Below are 19,861 nucleotides of genomic sequence, written 5' to 3'. Positions count from 1 at the left end.
TCCAGGCCCGGAGGTTGACTTAGCGATGGAACGTACTGCGAAGATTTAATTGCTGGTATTCTGTGCAGCCCTTGTACTAACCCAAGAACAACAAACTGGCTGCCCAGCCATATAATTGGGTTTGGGGCTCTTTTTTGGGGGCAAGCTGGGCACACAACTGCGCACCTCATGAGACCGGTTTGTCTGTTTAGTTGGGTGTGAAAGCACGTGTTTCCTGGGGACACCATTCAGTATTTTTATTGGCTTTCTAATATACAGAATGCAAAGAGACAAGATGGCTCAAGGGATTAGCAATAGGGAAGGGTGTGGTGCCTTTCTTCTCAATGTTAGTGGTTTGGATCAGGTACAGGCTGGTCACAAGTGAGGGTCATTATCCACTTTGTGGCTGTCTTTTGAATTGTCAACTGATAGTGTCAAGCCAATAGCTAAAGCACTGTCTTGGGGCAAAAGCATCACCGTACTTGGCAGGTTAGGGTTCTGTTACATTTCATTACCCTGCTAGGTCACAAGAACAGAGTTGTGTGCATAATTATCAGCAGTCTCTGAGACTTGTTCCTTATTGCCCGATGGCTACATTCCCACCAAGAAACTCGCCCACTTCAGGGGTGCCTTGTTCCAGCCGGCTCAGTGGAAGCAGCCTCGGGAGGTGTTCTGGTGTACGTCAGGCTGGGGAAAGAAGAGGTGGATCAAGGATCTAGCCAGGTGGACCCTGCACCTTGGCGATTCTGCAGTAGCTCTTAGGGGCTGCTACAGGTGCTGACTTGTTTTTGCTGCCCCTGATGACTTGGCCTCTTCCCTTGAGGCCCTGCCTCTGCCCCCTCCCCGACGGCTCCCCTCCAGCACCATTCACTTTCAATGGGTGGGGGGGGGGGGGGCAGGGCCTCAGAGAACAGGCAGGGCAGGCCAGTGCCTTGGGAGAGGAGTAGGGGTTTTCGGTTTTGTGTGATTAGAAAGTTGGCAGCCTTAGTGCTTGTGCCCTAGCGTACCCTCAGAATTGGCACGTATGGGGGATGGTGATGCAGGGCTAAACTTTAGGGCTTCCTTAGCTTGTGTTGGGGGCCAAAGAGACTCCTGCAGCCCCAGAATAGGAGAAGCACAAAGTGGTCCGTGTACAGGAACAAATCTCAATACACTGGTTGCAAGGCTGGTAACACAACTTGGGAGTGGGCTTTGAACCCAGCTTCACCTCTCACTTTGCTGGGGCTACTGGGTATTCCTCCAATCCTACACACCAGAGCGAGAACACAACATTTAATTGTTTTAAAGAGGAGACGTGAGTATTTGCCTTCTGGGACTTCCCTCACTTTCACAATATCATCTTTTTTTTTTTTTTTTTTTTTTTTAAGAATGCTGGAGTTTTGTTTAATAATGGGCTTCCTTGCCCCCAAAATATAAGACTCCATTCCTGCAGCATGAATTTCCTCAACGATTTTATCCATTCCTGAAGCATGAACATCTTCAGTGGTTTTCAAACATTTGTGAAACTGCTTAGTTCTGTCTTTACCCTCATTTCTGCCATGACTGTTCTGCTTTGCAATATTCTGTGTGCAATTGCTTTTGCATTGCAACTTCTTGCATTCCATACATAGCGTCAAAGTCTGTACAGGACATTATGTGCTGAAAGCATCCAGAAGCCTCCTGTGTGTTCACTCCCTGGGTGTGGATGTCTGCACAAGTGTTTTTACAAAATGAATTTTATTTTCAGTGATATTTTATGTTGGTGATACTGTTAATTATGCTGTTAGCCTTTGCAAGATTCCCATCCTTTCTAACTGCGTTGAGGACCTATACGATAAATTGGAACTCCTGGACCGCTGCCATATTTATTACACATAGCGGCACCTGTGCATTTTATAAAAGGCCTTATTCATTTGCAGTGCTTATGAAGTGCTTCATGTGGAGATTAGGAACATGTATGAATGACATAGGGAGGGGAATAGCAGAGGGTGCTTGAGAATGATGTCAGGGAATAAAGAACTCAGTGATTTCCCAATGACCTAACATGAAGACAAGTATTTCCTTGAATGACTGAATTCTAGTCAGCAGGGCATAAATTTAAAGAGGTCAAGTGGTTAAATATCTGTGGCCCATAGCTGGATCTTTTTGACTGATCTCAGGTTTGTTTTCTAACACGAAGCCCCTCTGCCAATGCATTGTAGACACCTCATTAAAATAGTGTTGCTTCATAATCAGTTGGCAATTATCCTATCTACTCTTAATTTGAAACTTAATTTGAAATTGGCTTTCATAAGGGGCTGCCTTACAATGAAGAAATAAGTGTGAAAACAAGCAGAAAAATGGAAGAGGATAGCTTTTAAATTAAACAGCAATCAGCATGATGCTCCAAATTTAGCCCTCTTTATTTATTATCTGTGGAACCTTGAAATGTTCTAGCTGCCTTGCAAAAGAAGCAAAAACCTGCTTCCTGTCCCAGATTGTGAACAATCTAAATGCAACATGACCCAGTAATAAAGAAAGATGAGCAGGAAGGAGGTGGAGAGGAGGGAGAAGAGAGTAACTTTAATAACACAATGTGGCAGCTCGGGAAAGCATACCCTTGTTTTGCTGTCTCTGGTACTTTCGTTTGTTTGCTTTCTCTCTCCTTGGTTCTCATGGGCATGGTGTCAGAAATGAATTTTTAGAAGAAATTTGAGTGAAGCAAAGAGAGGTTTGGGGAGGTCTTTCACACATCTTGGGAGTATGGCAGAAGGCTTGGAGATAAAAAATAGTTCAAGACTGTTGTCACTGGCAGTGCAGAAGGAAAAAGCATGAAAAACACACTGATCAGAATTGTAGGAAGGATTTGCTTGATTTATAGCTTGGAAAGCAAAGGCAAGAAATCTGAACTTGATTTATTGTGTGGGTATACATTTCAGTGTTTGCAAACAAGTCTTCATCCTACAACCTGTGTGTGAAACTCAGCACTTGCAAGCAGCCTGCTTATCCAAGAGCAAACCAGTTTGTACTTGTGTATGTGCAGTCAAGTTTTCCATATGTCACCGAAGGAAAAAAAATCATTTTCAAGCTTCCCCTGGGTCCTTATTGATGGCAATTTAAAACAAAATTAAGCAAACAAGGTGATGAAATCAGTTACATGCAAGAACTTGGCTTTGCACTTCAGAAAATCTGAGTAAAACAGTGGGCCCTATTCTCCACTGTGTTGCCCCTTGTATAGTCAATGTTCATCTGTAAAAATGGGCTAGAACTGATTTACACCAGTTCGTATGGGATTCAGTATGGCTAACACATTGGAATGGTGATGTTCACACCTCCTCTGTACAGGTATCGATGACAATGCAAGACAGTGAGGAACTGACCCCCAATCTCTAGTCACGTTGCTGCTTTCCGTGGGTCAGATCCTGCTCACCCTTACTTACGCCGTGTAATACCTTACTTCGTGAGCATGCCTTTTTCTAGCGAGAGAAAGGTATCAATCCCAGGTACACATGCATTGCGCGCAGCACAAAGGCACACAAGGAGGAGTCATATTGTAATGTAATGTAAACTGTGTGGCTCTGTTACAATTACGAGCATTCCCTGGAAGGTTAACAAGTCAATAGTACAGCCATTAACACTTAAATCTTTCCAAAACCCACATCCATTGCAGTGGAATAAATGAGGTCTGGTTATTGTGTGTTTAGTTACCTCTTTCATGCTTGGGTTAAACTAACCCTGCTTTGTGCGCCAAATCTGGGATTTGAGCAGTTCCAGATTTTTTGCCGATGTGCAGCTTCAGTGTAACGAAGAACTGTTTAGACTGGCCTGTTTGTGCAGTGATACTTTCCCCCTCTTTCCCATTTGCACATTTTATACTCCGGACACACTGTCCATTTTCATACTAACCCCACTGTATGTTTCATTTACCTTAAAAGGTGTGTACTAGAACTGCCGGGTAGTGTCCATGCCAGGTTCTTTTTAAATTGATCACTGCAGTCTGCAATAACAAATGGAAACCTCTTTATTAGTAGTACAGGTTACAGGAGCATTGCATCCAGTAATTTTTAAAAAGCTCTTAATTTTTCACTGTGGATAAGGGTTTTCTGATTTTGGTCAAATGTGGTCCTGTGACAAATGACTTTTAAATATGAACATTTTTTTATCATAGGATCTGTAAAATGTCCTGTGTGTGTAACTTGGGCATTGGAACACAACTGCCATAATGTGGGTTTAAAAATGAAGGTACAACATGTGTGCTTTATGGTCACTTGTTTATCACCATTGCATGATCAGACTGAGCAGTATACACTGCAGTGCATTCTAAAAGAGATTTGTTTGTGCACAGTCATGGTAAAAGGGCAGAGGCAGTTGTGTGCCTAGTTTGGATGCTGGATCCTGGCCCTGCAAATTACAGCTGCTGAAAACTGAATTTTTCTTTCTATCCATTGAGCAGGAAAGAACAGCAAAACAGGCAGTAGAGTCAGACTTGGCTCCTTACAGGCTGCTGTTTTTTTCAGTGCTGACCAGGAAGGTCCATCCATAGAGGAGAGAGAGCAGTTTGTTCCTCTTCTTTCAAAACCATATCCTTTCTTCTAAGCTAAGTACAGAACAAAGGTACATTTCAATATGCCCCTGCAGTGTACTTTATCTTATGTCATTGTAGCTGTCTCTCTTATTGCCCCCATCTCTCACATATGCGTAGCATGAGAGTGCCAGGTTTTCCCCTCCGAAACCTGGATGGTCTCCTAAACCCTTTTTTAGATTGTAAATATTAGTATAGTAGTTTGATTTTCAGAGGGGCTGAGAATGGGTAGCTCTTGTTGCTATTTGCTCACAAATCTCCCTCCCCCTCAGTCATGTCTGAAGTAGGAACAATTGCAGCTTCAGATGAGGAATCCCTGGATGCTTCATAAGGACCCCAAGGAATCCTCTTCATTCTGTTGTTTGCTCTACTGCATATACTACATGTGGGTAAGTAAGAGATGGCTCAGCTTCATTTTAGCCAGTGCGTGCACATCTGTAAACCCTCTTTGCCTAATCTTAATAACGAGCATTTCAGATAACCTGATCCTAGTCTTATTTTTCCCCTCAGTCACACACTTCTTAAACTTTCCCTCTCCCACAAATTCTACACTTTGAAGATCACAGTGCAGTCTTTCACTATCCCTTTCCATAGAGATGAAAGCTACCAGAGTGTGCATGTTCAGGCTTGGCCAGCGGTCAAAAAGCAGGATCTCAACCTTGTTCATAAAGAAGGTTTTTGCTTTGTTTGGAAATATAATCTCTTTATTTAGCCCTGTCGCGGATTTATAAGTCAGACTGTTCTGATGTGTAGAGTGACAAGGATAGGAGAGTTATAGTTCATTTTAATTCTCTACTCTTATGCCCAGAGCCTCTTTGGCTCTTCATACCATAGCAATAGAATCACTCGATGCAATCTCTTTCATTTTGCAGATCTGAAAAACAGAATGTGGTCACTGATGAAAAGTAATGTGCATGTTCTGAGGTTACAGTGGACCCTCTGAGGTCACGTATTTAAGTTGCTGATTGATTAATGGAGTTGCCAGTTTATGTTGAATGGCTGACAAGAGAATAGAGGTCCACTGTAATGAGATGAAACTTCAGGATAACCATACTTATTGGGGTATATTTTTGGATATACCTTCTGAGAAGTAGTCTGTCCCACAGTGTGTGTGTGAGATAGTGGTTGCAAACTTTGAAGACATTCTCTACCAGCAGTTACCACACAATAATACCCTCATGACTAATCATTGGGAGATAGCCCACAGTGCCATCAGAAGTACTACTGTAACTCTTGACTGGTTACTACAGTATTGGCATGGGATTGCTTGCTTTCAGAGTTTTGCATCTCCAGCTCCAGTAGTACAAAGGTGATTCCTTTATTCAAGGAATAACTACTCTCACAGCTCTGAGTTATGAATGAGGCTTTTCAGGTTCTTTTGTGGCACTCAGTGCTACGAAATGTGTTTGTGAAATAGATACTCCAATAAAATCCAAATGGTGAATCCAAATACATCTTGGGGTATGTCTAGACAAATGGCTCCGTCGACGTGAAACAAGGTTTACAGGATCGGTCGGCAAAGGCTTCCCCAGCCGACAGATCCGCATCTAGACTGCCGCGCTGTGCCGGATCAGCTGATCGTCAGCACAGTGTGGCGGCCATGTTCATTTTAATGAAGCGGGGATTATTTAAATCCCCACTTCTTTGACTATACCGGGTAAACTAGTTTACATGGCTCTGTCGACAGAGCCATGTAGTCTAGACATACCCTGGGTGTTTTAAATATCTAAATACATTGGGTCTCATCTTGCTGCTGTTAGCAGGTCCAGACTTATTTGATGAGAGAATATATTTCTTTCTGAAGATGGGCAATGGGCAACCTCTAATATAAACTTTTTTTTTCATTTGTACTTATTGGCATGACCTAGTGGGACTGCAGTAAAAGGGGTCCATTCTGTGACTCTTCACAGTTTTGTGTCAAGGTGCTCATCCAGTCTTCATGAAAGAGCAAAGAATAGTTCTTCTCTCGCTTATCGTTCTATTTGTTGTTTGCTATTATGTTTTGTTCAAAATTGTAACTACAGGAAGTCCCAAATCAGCATATTTTGGAAGCTAAGAGGTACCTACAGACACTAAAGTGGAATCTACTTCATCTATTCATCAAAGCGCCTACAGGTCTCATTTCAAGGCAGGGAACCACCTCACCCTGACACACCCACAACACTGAATGGAGAATTGGCACGAGGACCAGAGACACTACCTGTGCCTTTACACCAAATAAAAGTTCCTATGTAATGCTGACAGATGGAACCAAACTCAAGACTCCTGGAGCTTAGTACATGAGCCTCTACTGCTTGAGCTGAAAGCCAGCTGGCTTTCAGTTAAGACTGTACAGGAGACTGATTAGTCTCTCTCTGAGTGGTTTAAGTGCCACTATATGGGACAGTACACCACACCCAGCAGGTGTGTGGGTAACACCTACACTGGGAATTCTCAGGTAATGGCTAGATTCTGTTTCTTTTGCACTGATTGGTGCAAAAGGATCAGAACAAGGGAGACTGGTCCTTAATGCCAGGCAAGTCAGAGAATGGGAAAGATCGCAACTGAAGTCAGAAGGATTAAAGTATAGAAAAAACTTCTTCTCTGCTGCAGCATCAAGTGTTAAGTCAAGCATTAACTTTGTGCATTGCTCAGCAGGACAATTTCCGAGAAGCCAGGAAAATGGACCTATTGAACATAAGAACATGAAAATGACCATTCTGGGTCAGACCAAAGGTTCATCTTACCTAGGCTACAGCTACACTGTAGCCTTCTTCTGGAAAAGAGTTCCACAGGTTGACTGTGTGTTCTGTGTCTTTTCATTTATTATATACCTGTTGCCTATTAATTTCATTTGGCAACCCCTAGTTCTTGTGTATGAGAAGAAGGAAGTAACCAAAGTGAAAAGTCCAGATCTTATTAATCTCTCCTCACATGAAAGCCATTCCATACTTCCAATAATTTTTTGTTTCCCTTTTCTGAACTTTTGCCAATTCCAATATATCTTTTTTGAGGTGGGGCAGAAGGTGTCAGAGTGAATGTTCATGTGCTCAATTTGGCACTAACTCCCCATTGCTGTTAATGCACCCCCAAGGGATAGATATGAGTGAAAGATAAGTGCACAGGATGAGTAAACATGTCATGTACACTCCAGAAATCCTTGTGATAACTATGCTGCTACCAAAATAAATTAAATTGTAAAACAAATATTCATTCTGTTCCATGGAGAATACAGTAGGGATTTTATTTTGGGGGAGGGGAGGTGTTTTTAGTTAAAACATGGTGCCTTTAAGTTTTACTATTTGAAGGATCTGAAATTGCTTTACAAAGAGCAAGCTATTGCTAGTGCAGTGACTGGGTAGGTAAACAGAGCAGCCATTAGGCACTCAAAAATCATTTGAAAAGTGAACTACGGCCACTAAGGGAATTCAGAGTCTTTCCATACACTTCACATCATAGCCACAGTTTTGCTTACATTTGAGAGACATTTTAAAATTAAAACCCAAAGCTTTTAATGGTTGGAAGGTGACAGCAGGGGACTCTCTCCCTTCATTTGAGTAAGTCCAAGATGATAGCCATGAATGCATACAAACATTTCTGGATATGGTTATGCAAGAATTTGTGACAGCTGATGCTGATGGATTATTTAATGATTATTTAAATTGCAGTAGCCAGGGGCTACACTAAGGGCCCTGCTCCAGCATCTCGGTCCCGCTGTGCCAGCTGCTATACGTGCAACAGAGCAAGATGGTCTCTGTTCCAAAGAACTTGACATTTAAGTGGTAGAAGTTGTTAGACCATTTCACTGCAAAGAGGGAGGCCGGTAACGATATAGGCATTATCATGAGTCTCTTTTATAAATACCACCAGTGGTATCTTTCACTTGTACCTCAAAATAACACGCTGGAACCCCCATATTCACCACTGTGCTATAATTATGAAGTGATTGATGTAATGCATGCCTTGTGAGGTATCATTTAAAAAGGCTTGATCTGTAACTTTAAGATTCCGTTGGCTTGTGTATGCTCTCATTATATGTGAAGCTATGGAGTACCACTATGTGTGCTTCTGAAATATGTTGTGAAATTGGGAGATGCCCAGAACTGGCCTTTTAGGAGGGACAAAGGAGCACCCACCACTGGCCAGACAAGCGTTAATGACTCATCAAGAAGAACCCACTATTCCAGAGGCTTCTCACAGAAGACAGGTACGTCATGGGGTTCCACTAACCCATGTCACAGTAAGGATCTTCCTAGTTGTTGGATGAACGTATAAAGGGGTGGCACAGACATAATCACTGAGCCTCTTTCCCGACTTCCTCCGCATAGCCACACCTGGAAGATCATCTGGAAGACTCATAGACTTTAAGGTCAGAAGGGACCATTATGATCATCTAGTCTGATCCCCTGCACAATGCAGGCCACAGAATCTCACCCATCCCACCCAGAATAATCCTCTCACCTATATCTCAGATATTGAAGCCTTCAAATACTTTGAAGACCCCAAGATGCAGAGAACCCTCTAGCGGTGATCTGTACCCCATGCTACAGAGGAAGGCGAAAAACCTCCAGGGCCTCTGCCAATCTACCCTGGAGGAAAATTCCTTCCCGACCCCAAATATGATGATCAGCTAAACCCTGAGCATGTGGGCAAGACTCATCAGCCACACACCCAGAAAGTTCTCTATAGTAAACTCCTATCATCCCTCCATTGACTTATTCCTACTGATAATGAATGGTCAATTAGTTACCAAGATCGTGTTATCTCATCAAACCATCCCCTTCATAAACTAGTTTAATCTTGAAACCAGATAGATCTTTTGCCCCCACTACTTCCCCTGGAAGGCCGTTCCAGAACCTCACTCCTCTAATGGTTAGAAACCTTCGTCTAATCTCAAGTCTAAACTTCCTACTAGCTAGCTTATATCCATTTGTTCTTGTGTCCACATTGGTATTAAGCTTAAATAATTCCTCTCCCTCCCTGGTATTTATCCCTCTAATATATTTAAAAAGTGCAATCATGTCCCCCCCTCAGCCTTCTTTTGGTTAAGGTAAACAAGCCAAGCTCCTTGGGTACGTCTACACTACATGCCTCTGTCAGCAGAGGCATGTAGATTTGTTTGTTCAGCAAAGGTAAATGAAGCCGCGATTTAAATGATCGCGGCTTCATTTACATTTACATGGCTGCCGCGCTGAGCCGACAAACAGCTGATCAGCTGTTTGTCGGCTCGCCACTAGTCTGGACGTTCCCCCTGTCGACATCAAAGCCCTTTGTCGGCAGCCCCGGTAAACCTCATTCCACGAGGAATAACGGGGCTGCCGACAAAGGGCTTTGATGTCGACAGGGGGAACGTCCAGACTAGCGGCGAGCCGACAAACAGCTGATCAGCTGTTTGTCGGCTCAGCGTGGCAGCCATGTAAATGTAAATGAAGCTGCGATCATTTAAATCGCGGCTTCATTTGCCTTTGCTGATCTGTCTAATCTACATGCCTCTGCCGACAGAGGCATGTAGTCTAGACACAGCCCTTGAGTCTCCTTTCATAAGACAGGTTTTCCATTCCTCGGATCATCCTAGTAGCCCTTCTTTGTACCTGTTCCAGTTTGAATTCATCCTTCTTAAACATGGGAGACCAGAACCTCACACAGAATTCTAAATGGGGTCTCACCAATGCTTTGTATAATGGCACTAACACCTCCTTATCCCTACTGGAAATACCTCGCCTAATACATCCCAAGATCGTATTAGCCTTTTTCACCGCCATGTCACAATGGCGGCTCATAGACATCCTATAATCAACCAGGACTCCGAGGTCCTTCTCCTCCTCTGTTACTTCCAACTGATGTGTCCCCAGCTTATAGCTAAAATTCTTGTTATTAATCCCTAAATGCATAACCTTACACTTCTCACTATTAAATTTCATCCTATTGCTATCATTCCAATTTACAAGATCATCCAGATCTTCCTGTATGATATCCCGATCCTTTTCTGAATTGGCAACAGCTCCCAACTTTGTGTCATCTGCAAATTTTATTAGGAACTCCGCTAGTAACCTTCCTCCAAACCAACAGTTCACCTTTCAATATGACCCGCTGTAGTCTCCCCTTTAACCAGTTGCTTATCCACCTCTCAACTTTCATATTAATCCCTATCTTTTCCAATTTAACCAATAATTCCCCATGTGGTACTGTATCAAATGCCTTACTAAAGTCGAGGTAGATTAGATCCACTGCATTTCCTTTATCTAAAAAATCTGTTACTTTCTCAAAAAAGGAGATCAGGTTGGTTTGGCACGATCTACCTTTTGTAAAACCATGTTGTAATTTGTCCCAATTGCCATTAGCCTCAATGTCTCTAACTACTTTCTCCTTCAAAATTTTTTCCAGGATCTTACATACTACAGATGTCAAACTAACAGGCCTATAGTTACTGGGTCGCTTTTTTTCCCTTTCTTAAAAATCGGAACTATATTAGCAATTCTGCAGTCAAATGGTACAACCCCTGAGTTTAGAGATTTATAAAAAAATTTTGCTAATGGACTTGCAAGTTCATGTGCCAGTTCCTTTAATATTCTTGGATGAAGATTATCTGGGCCCCCTGATTTACTCCCATTAAGCTGTTCAAGACAATGACTTCAAACTAGTGAGATTAGACTCCCTTCCGGCCTGTGACCAATCTGTGTATTGATGAACTGTACCTGTAACATATGTTAGTATGAGAGACTGATTCAAATCTTGCTTAGTCTCTTAAAGTTAGAATTTAGACTGTGTTTCTATTTCTATTTTTTAATATCCAATTCTGATCTCCATGCATGCTATTTATAATCACTTAAAATCTGTCTTTCTGTAGTTAATAAATGTGTTATGTTTTACCTAAAACAGTATGGTTATAGTTGAAGTGCTTGAAAAATCTCACTCAGATTATAAAGGCTGGTGCATGTGCACTTATGAAGAAGTGATTAACGTATTAATGAGCATGCATTTCCCAGGGGGGTCTTAAGCAATGTAAGACTGTATAATATTGGAGTGCAAGCCTGGGAGAGTTAAAGTGATTGACCGGTACTTCTCTCTGTATGATTCATGAGTGGCTCCATTCACGGAGGATTCATGTAATACAGCTGGGTGTGAGGCTCCACATGTTGATGACTGAATGAGCCCAGCACCCAAAGAGGTATTGCTGCCTATTATTGGAACAGCCTTGCAAGAGAGAACCCAGGCTAGAGGCTTAAAGGAAGAAGTTTCAAGTTGTACCCCAGAGTCCCCATCACATACATACAGTACATAAAGTGCAGAACTGCACATCTAATCTTGAGTAAAATGGGAGCCAAAGGGTCAGACAGCAGTAATTGACTTTCTTGTATTATTAGAGAACAATACATTATAAACAACATTCCGTAGCCTGTCAAACAGCATAAAAAAGAATGAGACAGAGGCAAGAGTGGAGCTGCTTCATTAAAATTAGCTTTTCCTGTCATGTGCAAAACCATTTTGCAGAAAAAGGGGACTGTTTCTGTGTATAGTATGGAACATCCAGATGAATGATCTGAAGAGGAAGCTGTCATGTGATATGACACAGAATAAAGCAAAATAGACTCCGTTACAGGAAAGCTATTTCCATGTCAGCCTGAACGTGGTGACTATCTGTCTTGAACAAGAGTTTCTTTAAAAAGATTTTTTTTTTTTAAATGAAGGAATGGAATTTTTCTCTGCACTGGAGGAATGACCATAATGGTCTTCACCGCAGCAGATAGATGAGATATATTGGTCCTGTGTTACAGGCATCTTTTTATAACAGTCAGTCAAGAGAGGGGCTATTAAACGGACACACTAACTTAAAAATGATGCTTCCGTTTGGACACTTTATCTATTGTTGAAAGTGATGCCTAATGCTATTGTAACGTACAGCGATTAAAGGGGAAAGAAAGGAGTCTCTTTTTTCAATAATTTCCTGTGAGTGTCTGGCACTTTGTATATATTCAGTTTCATTGATTCCCATGTGTACTTTTGTATAGTTAGTCATTATCCCTGTTGTTTTGAGTAAGTCTTTCGCACAGCAGCAGGAAAGTAAATATTTTATTTATTTATTTATTTATCTATAAATAGAGAAATTTGATTGTCAAATAGCAAGAAGTCGGGCGCAGGGATTTGGCAGCATTTTAAATTTATTTTGTGTATATTTCAGGTTAATGCAATCTCCTTTAAAGTTTAATTTGTTCGCAGTTATTCTTTGGACCACTCCTTCACAAATTCTAGTCCTCCCTCCCCCTCCCCATTTCATGTTGTAGCTATTTACTTAAGGTTTTTTTGGCAGTGGTTCTCAAACTTGCTGTCACTAGGGGTCCTTTATTAGTGGTCTACAGAGAGCTGGTTGGTCACATGATGTTGGCTCCTCCTCTTTGTGTTTGCCTGCTAAATCACATTAAATGCTGACAGGAATATGTTCTTGATCTTTCTTTCCCATTTAAGAAATTGCATAAGGATAGGAGGCCCATTTGACTACAAATGGGAGAGGGGATGGCTCAGGAAGCAAGTGTGTTAGCCACAGTGATCGGCAGCCTGACAAAATTTGAGGACCTCTGCCTGTCCCAGCTGCTCCTCCCTACAAACTTAGCCAGTCTCAGCCAGAGGATATCCAGTCAACTCATGAAGATTGGGCATAGGAAACAAGGGATCTGGGTTAAATCTGCATCTTCTCCCCCACGGTTCTCTATCCATACTTCTCACTGCAGGTATCCTGTGGGTGGCAGTGCTGAATTCCCCTGCCTTTCAGGCACTTCTAATGTTTGTCCTCATTACCGAGTATGCTTTGCTGTAGTGGCTATTGGATCTTAGAAACCCTGAGCAGCAGTCTGCTCTCAATGTATTAACCTGCATAGCAAACCACAGCATCCTGGACTGGAACTTCGTTGTTAGGTTTGGCTGTTTATTCCCACAACTCCCAAGCTGGCCACTAGATGGTGCTATATTTTTTTTTGCTACTGCGGATTGCTTCGGAGAATACTGCTGCACCGGAGAGAAGAGTTCTGTGTGTGCTTGAAATTTTTTTTCTCCCACCAACAGAAGTTGCTGCAATAAAATATCCTGGGACCCAAATGGCTACAACAACTCTCCATGCTGTACAGTAGTGGCAGCTCTAGCATGTTCTTTCCGTCTTCCCATGCCGCTACTATTGGTTCAACAGCCCTCTAGCGCTGGGCTACTCAACTTTGGAACCCCTGGGCATCACAATGATACAGCACATGCCAAGGGCCACAACTTAAGTGTGGTTGCATATACATGCAAATATATATGCAAATAGCTTCTTTCACACTGATGGGCATGAATACAAAGATTAAGGCAAGACTACACAACACATAGGCCCCATTTAAGTCAGTTCTGCTGATATTAATTAAATTCAATTTTTACTCAATTTCCACCCATATGACAGCAGCACTTTTAATGAGCAATGACAGTTCAGGAATGTAACTATTAAAATGCGTATCAACAGAAGACCATTATATTGACTACTTTTTTGTTTTGGCTCCCACCCACAGGCCGTATGTTGAGCCCCAAGTAAAGCCAAGCTGCACCGCGGGTCGCAAAAAAAATGGGCTGCAGGCTGCATGGGACCAGCAGGCCATGTGTTGAGTAGTCTAGCTCTAGCATATGGAATTACTCTACCAGAAGCTTTAGAGCCTCCATTGCATTCTTTGTGAAATGAGGCCACTCCAGGAGAGTGACTGTTTCTGGGAAATAGCTATTTGTATTTTAATAAATGGAAAAGAGAAAGCTTGAAGGAGTGGAAAGTAAGCCATGGAATGAGGAAACGAGACGGGGAAATGAAGAGGAATCTCTGCAGCCTCACAGAGCTCATCAGTACTGATTTCAGGTTATGATGTGCTGCCTGGTATGTGTGGTATTATAGTAGCTCTCCTATTATAATAGATTATAACTCAGATATAATAATTAGTTATGGATTGAAATTAGACATGTTCTCAGTTTAGGAGACAACTTTTTTTTTTGACCACGTGTATTTTATTATAGGCAGGGCTGGGAGCACCACCTATGATGAAGGCATACCCTCTGATGCCACATACTGACATTTCTGTGTATTCCTCGTGCTTTTGCAAAATCTCTAAGGAATTATACATACATATAGACACACACAGGTACACACAACTGTATTAAAAGAACATTATTAATGTAAAAAGGTTAGGAAATACCAGAAGTAACTTTGCCTGTGCAACCTTAATTCATCATGCATATGCCTTAGAATAGTCTCTAACTACGTGATCATATTCCTTTTTTTCCACAGTACCCCTGTTGCATGGAGTACATAGGATGGACCTGCTCTGGGGCACAATCGGGCTTATGTAATAAAGGAGGTTGTCATCTGTGGAACCCCTCCTTCATTAGTTTACTTCTGGGGGCATACTGAGCCTAAAATTTCTGTGCACAAAAAAATTTCTGCCCCCGGTATTTTAAAATTCTGCAAAATTTTGTCATAACACTACACAATCACACAAGTGTCAATTATTTTGGTAATTTATTTCAAAATATCTGCCAGTAAGTATGTCTGCACCAATATGGACACATCCCAAAATTCCCCTAAGAGTAGAGTTAAAGAGTAGAGAGTTATGACAATCCAGTTCCTGTTTGTCCCTTTCCCCTACACCAGGGGTCAGCAACTTTTTCAAACCAAAGAGCCAAACTACATCAAAATTCAGAATACGTGGTAACCAAAGAGACGTCTAAGAATGCCTGTTTGCATGACTGAAAATATACAAATAATATTATTGATAATAGACATGTTTAATAATAGCATAAATGAAACATTGTACTCACAGATTGTATTTAATGGGACTTCCGCTGCTGCATCTTTTCTGACATTTTTTTGCAGTTTACATCGTAACTAGTCAAATCTAGCTTCATGCACACATTTAGGCTGTCTTCTGTCAATCTTATGACAGGGGGCTGAGGATGTGGGGGTGCAGGAGTCTGTGTTGGGGTGCACGAGGGGCTCAGGGCAGGGGATTTGGATTTCTAGAGGTGGCCAGCAGCCCTGGAGCCCATTTTGGGGGAGGAGAAGGAACTTCTGCATACACAATGGTTAATTTCTGCAAAATTCTGCTATGTGCAATGGTGCAGAATTCGCCAGGAATAATTAGTTGTAGAAAGTTGGAAAGTGCCTAATGAAAGAGGCACAGGACTGCAGGAAGAGAAAACATACCGTATATTCCGGCGTACAAGACGACCTCTGATGTTAAAAAACATCCCCCAAAAATCGGGGGTCGTCTTGTACGCCGGATGCCCCGCCGCCGGAGCCCCTCCGCGGCTTTGAAAGCCTCGGGGGAAGCCGGCGGCGGGGCATCCCAGGCGCGCATGGGCTGCCCCCCCGCCGGAGCCCCTCCGCGGCTTTGAAAGCCTCGGGGGAAGCCGGCGGGGGGGCATCCCAGGCGCGCATGGGCTGCCCCCCCGCCGGAGCCCCTCCGCGCCGCCGCGGAGGGGCTCCGGCGGGGGGGCAGCCCATGCGCGCCTGGGATGCCCCCCCGCCGGCTTCCCCCGAGGCTTTCAAAGCCGCGGAGGGGCTCCGGCGGGGGGGCAGCCCATGCGCGCCTGGGATGCCCCGCCGCCGGCTTCCCCCGAGGCTTTCAACGCCGCGGAGGGGCTCCGGCGGGGGGGCAGCCCATGCGCGCCTGGGATGCCCCCCCGCCGGCTTCCCCCAAGGCTTTCAAAGCCGCGGAGGGGCTCCGGCGGGGGGGCAGCCCATGCGTGCCTGGGATGCCCCGCCGCCGGCTTCCCCTGAGGCTTTCAAAGCCGCGGAGGGGCTCCGGCGGGAGGGGGGGGGGCAGCCCAGGCGCTCCTGGCGGCTTTGCTCCCGGTGCCTCTGGTCTGCTGGGGACCATCTCCAGCAGACCAGGGACACCGGGAGCAAAGGAGGCGGAGGGGCGCTGGGGTATAAGATGAAACCCTATCTTTTAATTAAAAAGATAGGGGGTCGTCTTATACACCCAGTCGCCCTATACGCCGGAAAATACGGTAGTCACATAATTAAGGCAGTTCAATGTTGCCTTAGGTAATTAGATTCTGCTCTGCCACAGAGTTCCTATGTGATTTCAGCAAGTCACTTTTTAACCAAACTTTTCACGGATAGTAACTCATTGCATGCGCTTCATTTTCTGGGTGCCCAACTTGTGACCCTTGTGTCTTATTTGCAGAAATGATTTCACAGCTGCCACTGCAGTCATTGGGAACTGTGCTTTACACATGTAAAGTGCTATGTAGTGCTAAGTACTCTCAAAAATGAAGTCATCTCAAATTGGGCACCTAAAATCAGTAAGTACTTTTAATCTTAATCTGCTAAAAAAATATGGGCAGATAATACCTCAGCTCCCCATCTGTTTTATAAATCAAAGATACCACCAGCCCCTCACTGCACAGAAGTTTTGTGAAGATACTGTAGCAATGAGCACCAAAAGCTACAAAAATAGTTGCTGGGGTCCCCGTGTGCTATGTGAGATCTTCTGGGGGTGGGACAAAAGGAAGAGGAGGAAACAACCTTCCTTCTGCAGCTGTGGCAGGAGGATCAGAAGGAGAGGCAATCTGGAGCCCTCTAGAACACTGAGGCCAGCCTGGTTGCATGTGTCACTCTTGTCTGTCCAATGATAACTGGGCTCTTGCCCAGATCTGGCAGTGCTGCTACTTATGGCTAGCCCTCATGCTGAATGCACAACAGCAAGGATGATGCAAAGAGGCTCTCTGCACTACTACTTCTGATACCTATGCAGAGGCCAGCTAAGCTGCAGTACCTGTGCTCACCTATATACAGAGAGTGCCCCTTGCCCAAACCCCCACAATGGGGAGGGGAAAGCTGAGGTTAGAGGCGCTATTCCCTTCCTCTGTTCCAGCCACCAAAACAAGCAGACCACAGAGGGGAAGTACTTGTGCTTAGAACAGGGGTGGGCAATAATTTTTTGAAGTGGTCCTGGGCTGCACTGGAAGGGGTGGGGCCTAAAACGGAAGGGGTGGGGGCAGGGTGCTTCTGGGCTTCCCCACCCGCAGACAATGATTGGTCTGATGGTAGGGGAACCCCTTTGTCCCCCCCCCCCCCAGGTTCTCCCTAGGCACCCATGCCCTTGGTAGCAGAAAGAGACTTCCCATGCTCCCCCCACCCCAGACCAATCAGGGCCTGGGAGCGGGAGAGCATGCAAAGTCTCTTCCCGCCCTGCCAGGAGCGCACAGCGCTTCAAAGTGCCGTGTGCTCCTGGCAGGGCAGAGGAAATGTCGTGCGCTTCCCCCAACCCCCAGGCCCTAATTGGCCTGGGGGCAGGGGAACAGCAGGGCCTCTGCAGACGGGATCAACCTGCTTGGTGGACCAAATCTGGCCCGCGGAGGCCCTTTTGCCCACCCCTGGCTTAGAAGGTATGTAAGGCACTTGAAGCAATTTGTTCCTTATGGCATGGCATGGTATGGTATGGCATGAGACCAAACTGCTTCCAAAACTAGACTATAACTCATACTTATAGGCATAAACTGCCCATATGTGGCTGTATGCATGTTCTGCTGTTGAAGAATTTAGTACAATAACTTTACCCATGTTCCTTTGCAGCATGGGAAATCCTTGCTGTCCCTAAAGACTAATAGACCACAGGCCTGGGAACTGAACTTTTTTCAGTCATGGCACTGCAAAGATATAGTGACCAGGCCCCTGGGCAGGGCCCCCTTTTTCATTTAAATATGTGGCATCTTCAGGTAGTACAATTTAGATTCATTCTTATTAGCATTTAGAAACAATTGAAACTTATGTGGAAACACATGCCATGCATCTGAAAACGGAGTCGCATCACTAGGATATGAACTTGCATAACAATTAGGATGTCTAATTAAGCTGAAACTTCATGTCCTTTTAATTATGCAATTAAGATGTCTAATTACAAAATGAAGACGTGTAATTACGTGGCAACAAAACTTTATGAAATTTTATCCTCTTCACTGGAAATCATGTTTTTAAAAAGATGCCTAAGTTTATGCAAATGTCAACTTTCCCTGCTAAAGGCAGGGCACTCAGAGCCCTGATGGTAATGCACCGTAGGCCCTGCAATAGGCAGGCACAAATGACTATATTAAAAAGAAAATGAAAGAAAAGTAGATTAGTGCTTTTAAAAACTATAAGAAAATGCTATTGCAAACCACACTGGACTACGGTTACAGTCTGAGGGTATGTCTACACTACCCCGCTAGTTCGAACTACCGGGGTAATGTAGGCATACCGCACTTGCAAATGAAGCCCGGGATTTGAATTTCCCGGGCTTCATTTGCATAAGACGGGCGCCGCCATTTTTAAATCCCTGCTAGTTCGAACCCCGTGCCGCGCGGCTACACGCGGCACGGAGTAGCTAGTTCGGATTAGGCTTCTAATCCGAACTAGCTGTACTCCTCGTGGAATGAGGAGTACAGCTAGTTCGGATTAGGAAACCTAATCCGAATTAGCTACTCTGTGCTGCGTGTAGCCGCGCGGCACGGGGTTCGAACTAGCCGGGATTTAAAAATGGCGGCGCCCGGCTTATGCAAATGAAGCCCGGGAAATTCAAATCGCTGGCTTCATTTGCAAGTGCGGTATGCCTACATTACCCTCCTGGTTCGAATTAGGAGGGTAGTGTAGACATACCCTTAGAGAGTGAGAAATAGGTTTTATGGCATTACACTGAGATGTGAGAGCGCCTGGTGCTGTTTGTGGCTCTGACATAGGCTTCCTGTATGGCTTTGAGCAAATCACTTGAACCCTTTGTGGCTTGCTTTCATTGTTTCAGTTGCTCAGATAGCTATGAGGAGTTCTAAGGGCACCTGTCTCCTAGGAGCTGGAGTAAGGCCACCAACTCATTTCACAAAGATACCAAGCAGCCACATGACAGCAGTGGCCTTTGGTTGCTTCAAAATGGGATCACATTTGCCCATTGAGCTGACAGTGGTGAAAGGCTCTAAAGCCTGTTATTAAGACCATAACAATGGCCATACTTGGTCAGACCAAAGATCCATCCATCCCAGTACTCTATCTGCCAACAGTGGCCAATGCCAGTTGTCCCAGAGGGAGTGAACTGAACAGGTACCGATCAAGCACCCTCTGACAAACAGAAGCTAGGGACGCCATTCCTTACCCATACTGGCTAATAGCCATTAATGGACTTAACCTCTGTTCTCTTTTAAACCCTGTTATAGTCCTAGCCTTCACAACCTCCTCAAGGAGTTCCACAGATTGACTATGTGCTGTGTGAAGAAGAACTTCCTTTTATTTGTTTTAAACCTGCTGCCCATTGGCTTCATTTGGTGGCCTCTAGTTCTTACATTATGGGAATAAGTAAATAACCTTTCCTTATTCACTTTCTCCAC

The 19,861-nt window shown here is 44.1% G+C and overlaps 1 protein-coding gene across 6 annotated transcripts in view; it reads left to right on the top strand.

The window, feature by feature from the left end:
* The window catches only part of TBXAS1 (thromboxane A synthase 1), a 349,992-nt gene that overhangs the window by 58,106 nt on the left and 272,025 nt on the right, over window positions 1-19,861 (top strand). Inside the window, exon 2 of one of the 6 annotated variants that reach the window (XM_075939395.1) lies at window positions 16,693-16,810. The exons of the other annotated variants lie outside the window; for them this stretch is intronic. The gene's annotated coding sequence lies outside the window, so the exon portion shown is untranslated. The remainder of the gene's footprint in view (window positions 1-16,692; window positions 16,811-19,861) is intronic. 6 annotated transcript variants of the gene reach the window in all.

The sequence above is a fragment of the Pelodiscus sinensis genome, chromosome 1 (assembly GCF_049634645.1).
Source record: "Pelodiscus sinensis isolate JC-2024 chromosome 1, ASM4963464v1, whole genome shotgun sequence".
In the NCBI taxonomy this organism is placed as follows: domain Eukaryota; kingdom Metazoa; phylum Chordata; order Testudines; family Trionychidae; genus Pelodiscus; species Pelodiscus sinensis.
This window is presented reverse-complemented; position numbering and strand designations above follow the sequence as displayed.